The 12,446-nt window shown below is 38.4% G+C and overlaps 1 protein-coding gene and 1 pseudogene across 3 annotated transcripts in view; one reads left to right on the top strand and one right to left on the bottom strand.

Annotated features, from left to right (window-relative positions):
- PTPRR (protein tyrosine phosphatase receptor type R) overlaps positions 1-12,446 on the top strand; it is a 279,496-nt gene that overhangs the window by 232,991 nt on the left and 34,059 nt on the right. The gene's annotated exons all lie outside the window — the stretch shown is intronic.
- Positions 10,556-11,963, bottom strand: LOC126930007 (fumarylacetoacetate hydrolase domain-containing protein 2B-like; annotated as a pseudogene).

Genomic DNA, 12,446 nt, shown 5'->3' with positions numbered 1-12,446 from the left:
CCTAGCCAGAGTAATCAGGCAAGAGAAAGAAATAAAAGGCAAAATTGGAAAGGAGGGGCGTCAAACTATCCCTGTTTGCAGATCATATGATCATATATATGGAAAACCCTACACACTTCACCAAAACTTGTTATAACTAATAGACAAATTTAGTAAAGTTGAAGGATACAAATTTAAAATTCAGAAATGAGTAGCATTTGTATATGCTAATGGTGAGCTAGCTAAAAACGAAATCAAGAAAACAATTCCATTTATAATTGCTACCAAAAAACAAAGATACCTAAAAAGAAATCTAACCAAAGAAGTGAAATATCTTTTATACTGAAAACTATAAAACATTGATGAAGGAAATTATAGCGAACACAATTAAACAGAAATATATCCTGTGTTCATGGAGTGGAATAATTAATATTGTTAAAATGTCCATACTACCCTAAACAATCAATAGATTCAACGCATTCCCTATCAAAATACCAATAATATTCTTCATGGAAAAAAATTTTTAATCCTAAAATGTGTATGAAACAACAAAAGACCTTTACTAGCCAAATCATTCTTGAGAAAAAAAAAACAAAACTGGAGGCATCATACTACCTAACTTCAAAATATACTATAAAGTTATACTATCGAAAACAACATGGTACTGGCAAAAAAACAAACACATAGACCAGTGGAATGGAACATAGAGCCCAGAAATAAGAAAAGATTTTGAATATTCTCACTACAAACAACAAATAATAAATGTTTGAGGTGATAGATATACTGATTACCTTTATTTGATCATTAACCCATATATGCATGCGTTGAAGTGTCACATTATACCCCATGAATATGTACAATTCTGTGTCAATTAAAATAAAATAAATAAACTCTCAGCAAACATAAGCTTACAATCAAAATTATGAGGCATACAAGCAAACAATAAAAACTACGAGAAAAAATCAGAAACAGCAACAGTTAAATAGATTCACAGGAATTAAAATAATTGAAATAATAAATGTAGGCTACTTTTTTAAATAATTAAGCACAAAAAGCACAAAAAAATTGACACAGGAACAAGTTACTATCCAAAAAGGCTACGAAAGATGGCCGAATAGGAAGAGCTCCAGTCTGCAGCTCCCAGCGTGAGTGACGCAGAAGATGGGTGATTTCTGCATTTCCAACTGAGGTACTGGGTTCATCTCACTGGGGCTAGTCAGACAGTGGGTGCAGCCCACGGAGCAGGGCAGGGCATCGCCTCACCTGGGAAGCGCAAGGGGACAGGGAATTCCCTTTCCTAGCAAAGGGAAGCCGTGACAGATGGTACCTGGAAAATAGGGTCACTCCCACCCTAATACTGCACTTTTCCAACGGCCTTAGCAAATGGCACACCAGGTGATTATATCCCATGCCTGGCTCAGAGGGTCCCAGGCCCACAGAGCCTCACTCACTGCTAGCAAAGCAGTCCGAGATCGAACTACAAGGCAGCAGCGAGGCTGGGGGAGGGGTGTCCCCCATTGCTGAGGCTTGAGTAGGTAAACAAAGCAGCCAGGAAGTTCAAACTGGGTGGAGCCCACTGCAGCTCAAGAAGGCCTGCCTGCCGTTCTCTGTAGACTTCACCTCTGGGGACAGGGCATAGCTGAACAAATGGCAGCAGAAACTTGTGCAGATTTAAATGTCCCTGTCTGACAACTTTGAAGAGAGTAGTGGTTCTCCCAGCACGGAGTTGGAGATCTGAGAATGGACAGACTGCCTCCTCAAGTGGGTCCCTGACCCCTGAGTAGCCTAACTGGGAGACACCTCCCAGTAGGGCCCAACTGACACCTCATACAGCTGGGTGCCCCTCTGAGACGAAGCTTCCAGAGGAAGGATCAGGCAGCAACATTTGCCGTTCTGCAATATTTGCTGTTCTGCAGCCTCCACTGGTGATACCCAGACAGAGGGTCTGGAGTGGACCTCTAGCTAACAGGGTCTAGACTGGACCTCCAGCACACTCCAACAGACTAGCAGTGAGGGTCCTGACTGTTAGAAGGAAAACTAACAAACAGAAAGGACATCCACAGCAAACCCCCATCTGTACATCACCATCATCAAAGACCAAAAGTAGATAAAACCACAAAGATGGGGAGAAACCAGAGCAGAAAAGCTGAAAATTCAAAAAATCAGAGCGCCTCTTCTCCTCCAAAGGAACGCAGCTCCTCACCAGCAATGGAACAAAGCTGGATGGAGAATGACTGACGAGTTGAGAGAAGGCGGCTTCAGACGATCAGTAATAAACTTCTCCAAGCTAAAGGAGGATGTTCGAACCCATGCGAAGAAGCTAAAAACCTTGAAAAACGATTAGACAAATGGCTAACTAGAATAAACAGTATAGAGAAGTCCTTAAATGACCTGATGGAGCTGAAAACCACGGCACGAGAACTATGTGACTCATGCACAGGCTTCAGTAGCCGATTTGATCAAGTGAAAGAAAGGGTATCAGTGATTGAAGATCAAATGAATGAAATGAAGCAAGAAGAGAAGTTTAGAGAAAAAAAAGAGTAAAAAGAAATGAACAAAGCCTCCAAGAAGTATGGGAGTATGTGAAAAGACGAAATCTACATCTGATTGGTGTACCTGAAAGTGATGGGGAAAATGGAACCAAGTTGGAAAACACTCTTCAGGATATTATCCAGGACAGCTTCCCCAATCTAATGAGGCAGGCCAACATTCAAATTCAGGAAATACAGAGAATACCACAAAGATATGCCTTGTGAAGAGCAATCCCAAGACAGATTCACCAAAGTTGAAATGAAGGAAAAAATGTTAAGAGCAGCCAGAGAGAAAGTTTGGATTACCAACAAAGGGAAGTCCATCAAATTAACATTGTATCTTTTGGCAGAAACTCTATAAGCCAGAAAAGAGTGGGGGCCAATATTCAACATTCTTAAAGAAAAGAATTTTCAACCCAGAATTTCATATCCAGCCAAACTAAGTTTCGTAAGTGAAGGAGAAATAAAATCCTTTACAGACAAACAAATGCTGAGAGATTTTGTCACCACCAGGCCTGCCTTACAAGAGCTCCTGAAGGAAGCACTAAACATGGAAAGAAACAACCAGTACCAGCCACTGCAAAAACATGCCAAATTGTAAAGACCATTGATGCTAGGAAGAAACTGCACCATCTAACAAGCAAAATAACCAGCTGATATCATAATGACAGGATCAAATTCATACATAACAATATTAACCTTAAATGTAAATGGGCTAAATGCTCCAATTAAAAGACACAGACTGGCAAATTGGATAAAGAGTCAACACCCATCAGTGTGCTGTATTCAGGAGACCCATCTCACATGCAGAGACAAACATAGGCTCAAAATAAAGGGATGGAGGAAGATCTAACAAGCAAATGGAAAACAAAAAAAGTAGGGGTTATAATCCTAGTCTCTGATAAAACAGACTTTAAACCAAAGAAGATCAAAAGAGACAAAGAAGGCCATTACATAATGGTAAAGGGATCAATTCAACAAGAAGAGCCTAACTATCCTAAATATATATGCCCCCAATACAGGAGCACCCAGATTCTTAGAGCAAGTCCCTAGAGACCTACAAAGAGATTTAGATTCCCACACAATAATAATGGGAGACTTTAACAGCCAATGTCAACATTAGACAGATCAACGAGACAGAAAGTTAACAAGGATATCCAGGAATTGAACTCACCTCTGCACCAAGCAGACCTAATAGACATCTATAGAACTCTTCACCCCAAATCAACAGAATATACATTCTTTTCAGCACCACATCACACTTATTTGAAAATTGACCACATAGTTGGAAGGAAAGCACTCCTCAGCAAATGTACAAGAACAGAAATTATAACAAACTGTCTCTCAGACCACAGTGCAATCAAACTAGAACTGAGGACTAAGAAACTCACTCAAAACCTCTCAACTACATGGAAACTGAACAACCTGCTCCTGAATGACTACTGGGTACATAACGAAATGAAGGCAGAAATAGAGATGTTCTTTGAAACCAATGAGAACAAAGACACAACACACCAGAATCTCTAGGACACATTTAAAGCAGTGTGTAGAGGGAAATTTATAGCACTAAATGCCCACAAGAGAAAGCAGGAAAGATCTAAAACTGACACCTTAACATCACAATTAAAAGAACTAGAGAAGCAAGAACAAACACATTCAAAAGCTAGCAGAAGGCAAGAAATAACTAAGATCAGAGCAGAACTGAAGGAGATAGAGACACAAAAAAACACCCTTCCAAAAAATCAATAAATCCAGGAGTTGGTTTTTTGAAGAGATCAAAAAATTGATAGACTGCTAGCAAGACTAATAAAGAAGAAAAGAGAGAAGAATCAAATAGACACAATAAAAAATGATGAAGGGGATGTCACCACCATCCCACAGAAATACAAACTACCATTAGAGAATACTGTAAACACCTCTATGCAAATAAACTAGAAAATCTAGAAGAAATGGATAAATTCCTGGACACATACACTCTCCCAAGACTGAACCAGGAAGAAGTTGAATCCCTGAATAGACCGTTCAGAAATTGAGGCAATAATTAATAGCTTACCAACCGAAAAAAAGTCCAGGACCAGATGGATTCACAGCCAAATTCTACCAGAGGTACAAAGAAGAGCTGGTACCATTCATTCTGAAACCATTCCAATCAATAGAAAAAGAGGGAATCCTCCCTAAATCATTTTATGAGGCCAGCATCATCCTGATACCAAAGCCTGGCAGAGACACAACAAAAAAAGAGAATTTTAGACCAATATCCCTGATGAACATCGATGCAAAAATCCTCAATAACATACTGGCAAACCGAATCCAGCAGCACATCAAAAAGTTTATCCACTATGATCAAGTTGGCTTCATCCATGGGATGCAAGACTGGTTCAATATACGCAAATCAATAAACATAATCCAGCATATAAACAGAACCAAAGACAAAAACCACATGATTATCTCAATAGATGCAGAAAAGGCCTTCGACAAAATTCAACAGCCCTTCATGATAAAAACTCTCAATAAACTAGGTATTGATGTGACGTATCTCAAAATAATAAGAGCTATTTATGACAAACCCACAGCCAATATACTGAATGGGCAAAAACTGGAAGCATTCCCTTTCAAAACTGGCACAAGACAAGGATGCCCTCTCTCACCACTTCTATTCAACATAGTTTTGGGAGTTCTGGCCGGGGCAATCAGGCAAGAGAAAGAAATAAAGGGTATTCAATTAGGAAAAGAGAAAGTCAAATTGTCCCTGTTTGCAGATGACATGATTGTATATTTAGAAAACCCCATCATCTCAGCCCAAAATCTCCTTAAGCTGATAAGCAACTTCAGCAAAGTCTCAGGATACAATATCAATGTGCAAAAATCACAAGCATTCCTATACACCAATAACAGACAAACAGAGAGCCAAATCATGAGTGAACTCACATTCACAATTGCTTCAAAGAGAATAAAATACCTAGGAATCAAACTTACAAGGGATGTGAAGGACCTCTTCAAGGAGAACTACAAACCACTGCTCAACAAAATAAAAGAGGACACAAACAAATGGAAGAACATTCCATGATCATGGACAGGAAGAATCAATATTGTGAAAATGGCCGTACTGCCCAAGGTAATTTATAGATTTAGTGCCATCCCCATCAAGCTACCAATGACTTTCTTCAGAGAATCGGAAAAACCTACTTTAGAGTTCATATGGAACCAAAAAGGGGCCTGCCTTGCCAAGACAATCCTACGCCAAAAGAACAAAGCTGGAGGCATCACGCTACCTGACTTCAAACTATACTACAAGGCTACAGTAACCAAAATAGCATGGTACTGGTACCAAAACAGAGATATAGACCAATGGAACAGAATAGAGCCCTCAGAAATAATATCAAACATCTACAACCATCTGATCTTTGACAAACCTGACAAAAACAAGAAATGGGGAAACGATTCCCTATTTAATAAATGGTGCTGAGAAAACTGGCTAGCCATATGTAGAAAGCTGAAACTGGATCCCTTCCTTACACCTTATACAAAAATTGATTCAAGATGGATTAAAGACTTAAATGTTAGACCTAAAACCATAAAAACCCTGGAAGAAAACCTAGGCAATACCATTCAGGCCATAGGCATGGGCAAGGACTTCATGACTAAAACACCAAAAACAATGGCAACAAATGCCAAAATTGACAAATGGGATCTAATCAAACTAAAGAGCTTCTGCACCGCAAAAGAAACTACCATCAGAGTGAACAGGCAACCTACAGATTGGGAGAAAATTTTAACAGTCTACCCATCTGACAAAGGGCTAATATCCAGAATCTACAAAGAACTTTAATGAATTTACAAGAATCAAATGACCCCATCAAAAAGTGGGCAAAGGATATGAACAGACAGTTCTCAAAAGAAGACATTTATGGAGGCAACAGGCACATGAACAAACGCTCATCATCACTGGTCATCAAAGAAATGCAAATCAAAACCACAATGAGATACCATTTCACACCAGTTAGAATGGCAATCATTTATAATAAGTCAGGAAACAACAGGTGCTGGAGAGGATATGGAGAAATAGGAACGCTTTTACACTGTTGGTGGGACTGTAAATTCGTTCAACCATTGTAGAAAACAGTGTGGTGATTCCTCAATGATCTAGGACTAGAAATACCATTTGACCCAGCCATCCCATTACTGGGCATATACCCAAAGGATTATAAATCGTGCTGCTATAAAGATACATTCACACGTATGTTTATTGCAGCACTATCCACAATAGCAAAGACTTGGAACCAACCCAAATGTCCATCAGTGATAGACAAGATTAAGAAAATGTGGCACATATACACCATGGAATACTATGCAGCATAAAAAAGGATGAGTTCATGTCCTTTGTAGGGACTTGGATGAAGCTGGAAACCATCATTCTGAGCAAACTATCGTAAAGACAGAAAACCAAACGCCACATGTTCTCACTCATAGGTGGGAATTGAACAATGAGAATACTTGGATATAGGGTGGGGAACATCACACACTGGGGCCTGTTGTGGGGTGGGGGATGGGGGAGGGATAGCATTAGGAGATATACCTAATGTAAATGATGAGTTAACGGGTGCAGCACACCAATGTGGCATATGTATACATATGTAACAAACTTACATACTGTGCACATATACCCTAGAACTTAAAGTATAATAATAATAATAATAATAATTTTTAAAACTATGAAGATTTTAAACCAACCAACAAGTACTAGAAATAAACATTATAAAGACATTAAAATTTTAAAAAATCTTATTAGATAGGTTTAGCAACAAACAAGACACAGCTAAATGAATAAGTAATGGATTCAAATATAAAGCTAAGGAAAATACCTAGAAGATCAAAATGATCCAAAATATGAAAGAATATTTAAGAGACATAGAGGATAGATTTGATATCCAATATACTGTAACAGGTGTTTTAGAAGGAGAAAGAAGAGGATATGAGAAAAGAAGTAATATTTGAAGAAATAATAGCTAGGGATTTTCCAAAACTGATGGAAAACTTGAGCTCTAAGATCTAAAAAGCACAGTAAATCCTAGGCTGAATAGGTAAATGTAAATTCACAGCTAGACACATCTCTGGAGCTGAAAAAGCACCAAAGAAAGTAATATCCCACCAGAGTAACTAACCAAAAAAAAAAAAAAAAAAAAAAAAGGCTTTTCTATAGCAAAACTAGAAGCCAAAAATCAATAGAATATTACCTACAAAGAACTGAAAGAAAATACTTGAAGAAGATTCAATCCAGAAAAGAAATAATAATGAGCAAAGAAAGTAAAATATGAGGGTGAAACTAAAATACTAGATAATGATAGTATTTAAAATTTGAGATGAGGAAAGTTAAAATATTTTTGTGTTACTCATGAAAACAGAAATATAAGCCAAAGTTAGACTTTTAGGTAAATATGCATGTTAAAATTTTAAGATTAGCCACTAAAAGGATGGAATTTGAATGTGTAATTTCCAATCTGGTAGAAGAGGGAAAAGACAGAATTTCGAAAATAAACTAAAATAAAAGAGAAAACAAAAGGTAACATAGAAAAATCAGGATAAACTTTTACCTAATTGGGAGATAGAAAAAAATCCAAATCCTACTAAATATAAACAAATAACTTGCAAATTAAATATCAGAGATTACCAAACTGATAAAATAAATAAATTCAGATAAATGCTGCCTACAAGAGGACACAGAAATGTTAAATTGGAAAGGATGGAAAAAAATACACCAAACTAATATTAATCAAAAGTCAGATATAACTGACTCTCAATAATTCTCAAAAGAATATTCTCAAAAGAATAATTACTAGAGTGGTTACCAGAGATAAAGAATGTCAGACAAAAATGACTTTCAAATCAAAACAATCATTATCAGAGAGCTTACTAGAGATAAGGAATGTCAATCTATAATACTAAAATGTGAAATTCACAAATAAGATTCTACATATATAAATGCATACTGTACATAACCTCCCCCCAAATATATGAAGCATTAATGGGCAGAGGTAAGAAGGAATTGATAAATCACCATCATAGTGGGAGAAAACCCAACAAAAATAAGACGTTAGTATTTATTAAGCAGACAAAAAATTAATAAAAATATAGAAAAAGTTTATACATAACCTTTATTGAAATTAACAAACTTAGTTTAATAAAGATATGTGGAACCTTCCAATCAATAGTCTCATAATATAAATTTTTAAAGCATGAGATTTTGTGAAAAGTGATCAACTATGACTATATAGCAAGTCTTGGCAGATTTCTAAGAATAACTATAAATATATGCTTTGATTACAGTGCGTTAAGTTAGAAATAAAAAGCAGAAAGATAAGGTTAAAAAAACACTTTGACACTTAAAAAAGTTTTAACACACAATTCATGGATGAAAATGAATTTATGATAAAAATGTAAATTACCTACAATTCAGGGATGACGAAAATCCTAAACATCAAATCTTGTGAGATGCTGCTAAAAATGCTCATAGAAGGAAGTTTATAGGCATGAATATGATATTATAAAAGAATTTGTTATCTAAGCAACAGACTTAAGTTAGTAAAAGAACTATGAAATGAACAGGAAAGAAAAAAGGAAGGAATAATGAAGAATAAATGTTAATTAAACATAAAACAAAGATAAAAGGATTGATGAGGCCAGGCATGGTGGCTCATATCTGTAATCCCAGCACTTTGGGAGGCTGAGGCAGGAGGATTGCTTGAGGCCAGGAGTTTGAGACTAGCCTAGACAATGTAATGAGACTTAACATCTCAACAAAAAAGTTAAAAATTAGCCAGGCATGGTGGTGCACACCTGTTGTCTTAGCTACTCAGAAGGCTGAGGCAAAAGGATCCCTGGAGCCCAAAAGATTGAGGTTGTGGTGAGCTATGATTGGGCTACTCTGCACTTCAGCCTGGCCAACAAAATGAGACCCTGTCTTAAAAAAAAAAAAAAAAAAAAAAAAAAGGATTGATGTAAACGAAAGCCAATTTTTTTGAAGTCTAATAAAATAGGCGAAACTAGCAGAATTAAAGGAAATGCAAAAAAAATTAAAAATGACTATAATTAAAGCAGAGATTTAAATAAAAGAGGACACTACAAACAACCTCATGCAATATTTAGCACCATTTCTTAGATCTGAACAAAATGCCTTACCCCCTGCCCACTTTGGTTTGAATTTTCTGAGTAAATTGTCGTAAAATAAATATTATTTCAAAGTGCTTTCATGCCCTTATAAATTTCTTATTATTATTTCTATTTCTTCTTCCATTACAAATAAAATCTTATAAAATCAACATAGCACCATAATTTAGGAAACTATTTGTAAATATAGGTATGTAAATGTTTTAAAACAATTAAATAATATTTTCCCCAGAAAAATTACTTACTTATTACATGCAATTTAGTGTTGCATATGTACTAAGGATTAACACTTCACAAATGATATGTGAAACACTATCTCACAAGGATTACAGAATAGATTGTAATAACTGTGTAAGATACATTATGGTTTTTGTTCTTTTGAGCATTTCAATCTTTGAATCTTGTAATGTATGTTTATCTGTGTTCACTCTTATAGAAAAAGCCAGGAATGTGCCTTTAGTGCTTTACCTCATTCTTGAATCAGGGTTTTATCAGGACAGAAACTAAGATTGCTGGTTAGGCAGAAGGCATTTCCTAGAGGGTGTGTAATATGTGGCATATTTTAAAGAAATCCAATAGGAATGATGTGAGCAATTATTAATATGCCAAACCCCATCAGACGGTCACTCTCAACCTTTTTCTCCAAGACCAAGGATGTCATTGCACCAGAACTGCTGTAGAAGTCAAATACATATTTCTCTTTTTTTTTTTCTTGCTTTGGCCCAATGAATTTATTGAAGAGAGCTCTGTCCTCCCTTCTACCTAGAAGAGGAGGCTTGCAGGGCTGGCACCTGCCCACACCTGGCATTTGACCTTTCCCTGGGCTAGGGTGAGTGGGAGCAGATGCCCTCATCCTATGACCGGGGACTGTGGAGGAGCCATCACACCACCTAGCTGATGACGACACCTAGTTCTTCAGTCTCACACTGGACTTTATCCCCCTTCTTGAGAAGGACAGGAGATTTCCTGAATACAACGACACCTGGGGAGGTCCCAGTCAGGATGACATCCCCTGGGTAAAAGGTGACAAACTGGGAGACCCAGGCTGTCAGTTCCTCTGTCTTAACCACCATCTGGTTGGTGTTGCTGCTCTGGACCACTTCCCTGTTCACTTGGCAGCAGATCTTCAAGTTGTGTGGATCTGCTACACTGTCCTTGGTTACCATGGCCGGGCCCAGGGGGCAGAAGGTGTCGAAGGTTTTTCCCAGCAGCCACTGTTTCCCCTTATGTCTCATTTGCCAGTCATGAGCACTCACGTCATTAGCCATAGTGAAGCCAGCCACATGGGCCATGGCATCTGTGGCCTTGACGTGCTTGCCTTTCTTTCCAGTGACCACGGCCACTCCACTTCCCAGTCTACGTCCTGGCTCTCCAGTGGGAGGACCATCTCATCATAGGACTCCATGATGGAGTTGGCAAACTTGCTGAAGATAATGGGTTCCATGGGCACAGGCATGTTCTGTTCTTTGCTGTGGTCCACATAATTCATGCCCACACAAAGCACCTTATCTGGCCACATAGCTGGAGCCAGGAAGGTTACTTCCGACCGTGATAGGACTGGCAACTGGGTACCCAAGGCTCTTCTTGCCACTGAGAGGGTGGCCTCTCCCTGCTCTAGGAACTGTGTCATCATCTTGGGGAGCATAGAGTCAAAGGCATTGCGGTTGATAACCCCTCCACCATTCCCCGTCTCCAGGCCAAAGTGAGGCCCCACCAGGTGGGGTGCCTGGAACTGCACTAGTCTTATGTCTCTGGAGGGTTGAAAGGGCCACTTCTGAGCCTGCAGCAGAGCTGTGAGCAGCCTTCTTCTACCAGAGACCAGCATCAGAGCCTGGCGGCAGTGGCTGGTCCTCCTGTGCTGGGTTAGGGCTTGGGGGGCCGGAGGTCAAGGGCAGCGGGCGCCTGAGCATTGGCACCAATGACCGAGGCTATCGGGAGAGCTGCATGCAGCAGCCTCAAATATGTATTTCAAGTGATACAGAGTTGTTTTACCTATGATGCTCAGAGCTCTCCATTCAGTGTCTGCAATGGAATAAAGCATATCTTTTTCTTTCCTTCTCAGGTGCAATAATTGTCCTCAGAGATAACCTGTTGTTAACATTCTCAGATTTCAGTCTTTACAGGAGAGCCAAATGGATCTGTGGAAAGCTAGAATTTTTTTTTTTTAACAATTCTCACACTAATGGGTGGTTGAAGTTTTAATTTTTTTCTTTGGACACATAATTCAAAAATTAGAGAAATGATTTTTGTTTGTGTGTTACAATTTTTAGCCTTCTGTCTTTTTTAATGTCTGAGATATACCTTCTGGGGATATCAAAGTCAAACATTTATGTTATATGTCTTCTATGTGTCATCTGCTTTGTGCTTTTTTCCCCTGTAGCCAATCATAATCCCAAATATTACAATAAAGATTTTGTGGTTTTTTATTATTCATTACTCTTTAAAATAAAAATTTCTTTGTGTCTAGACTCTCCAAAGATTTAAATATAATACAATACAGGAAACATTGATGTTTTACAGATCAAAATGATACTGAGAAGTCTGGCACAAAAGAAATACACAGTAGGCCGGGCGTGGTGGCTCAAGCCTGTAATCCCAGCACTTTGGGAGGCTGAGACGGGCAGATCACGAGGTCAGGAGATCGAGACCATCCTGGCTAACACGTGAAATCCCGTCTCTACTAAAAAAATACAAAAATTAGCCGGGAGCAGTGGCGGGCGCCTGTAGTCCCAGCTACTCGGGAGGCTGAGGCAGGAGAATGGCGTGAACCTG

Source organism: Macaca thibetana, chromosome 11 (genome assembly GCF_024542745.1).
Source record: "Macaca thibetana thibetana isolate TM-01 chromosome 11, ASM2454274v1, whole genome shotgun sequence".
NCBI lineage: Eukaryota > Metazoa > Chordata > Mammalia > Primates > Cercopithecidae > Macaca > Macaca thibetana.
The sequence above is the reverse complement of the archived record's forward strand: the minus strand, read 5'-3'. Positions and strand labels throughout refer to the sequence as shown.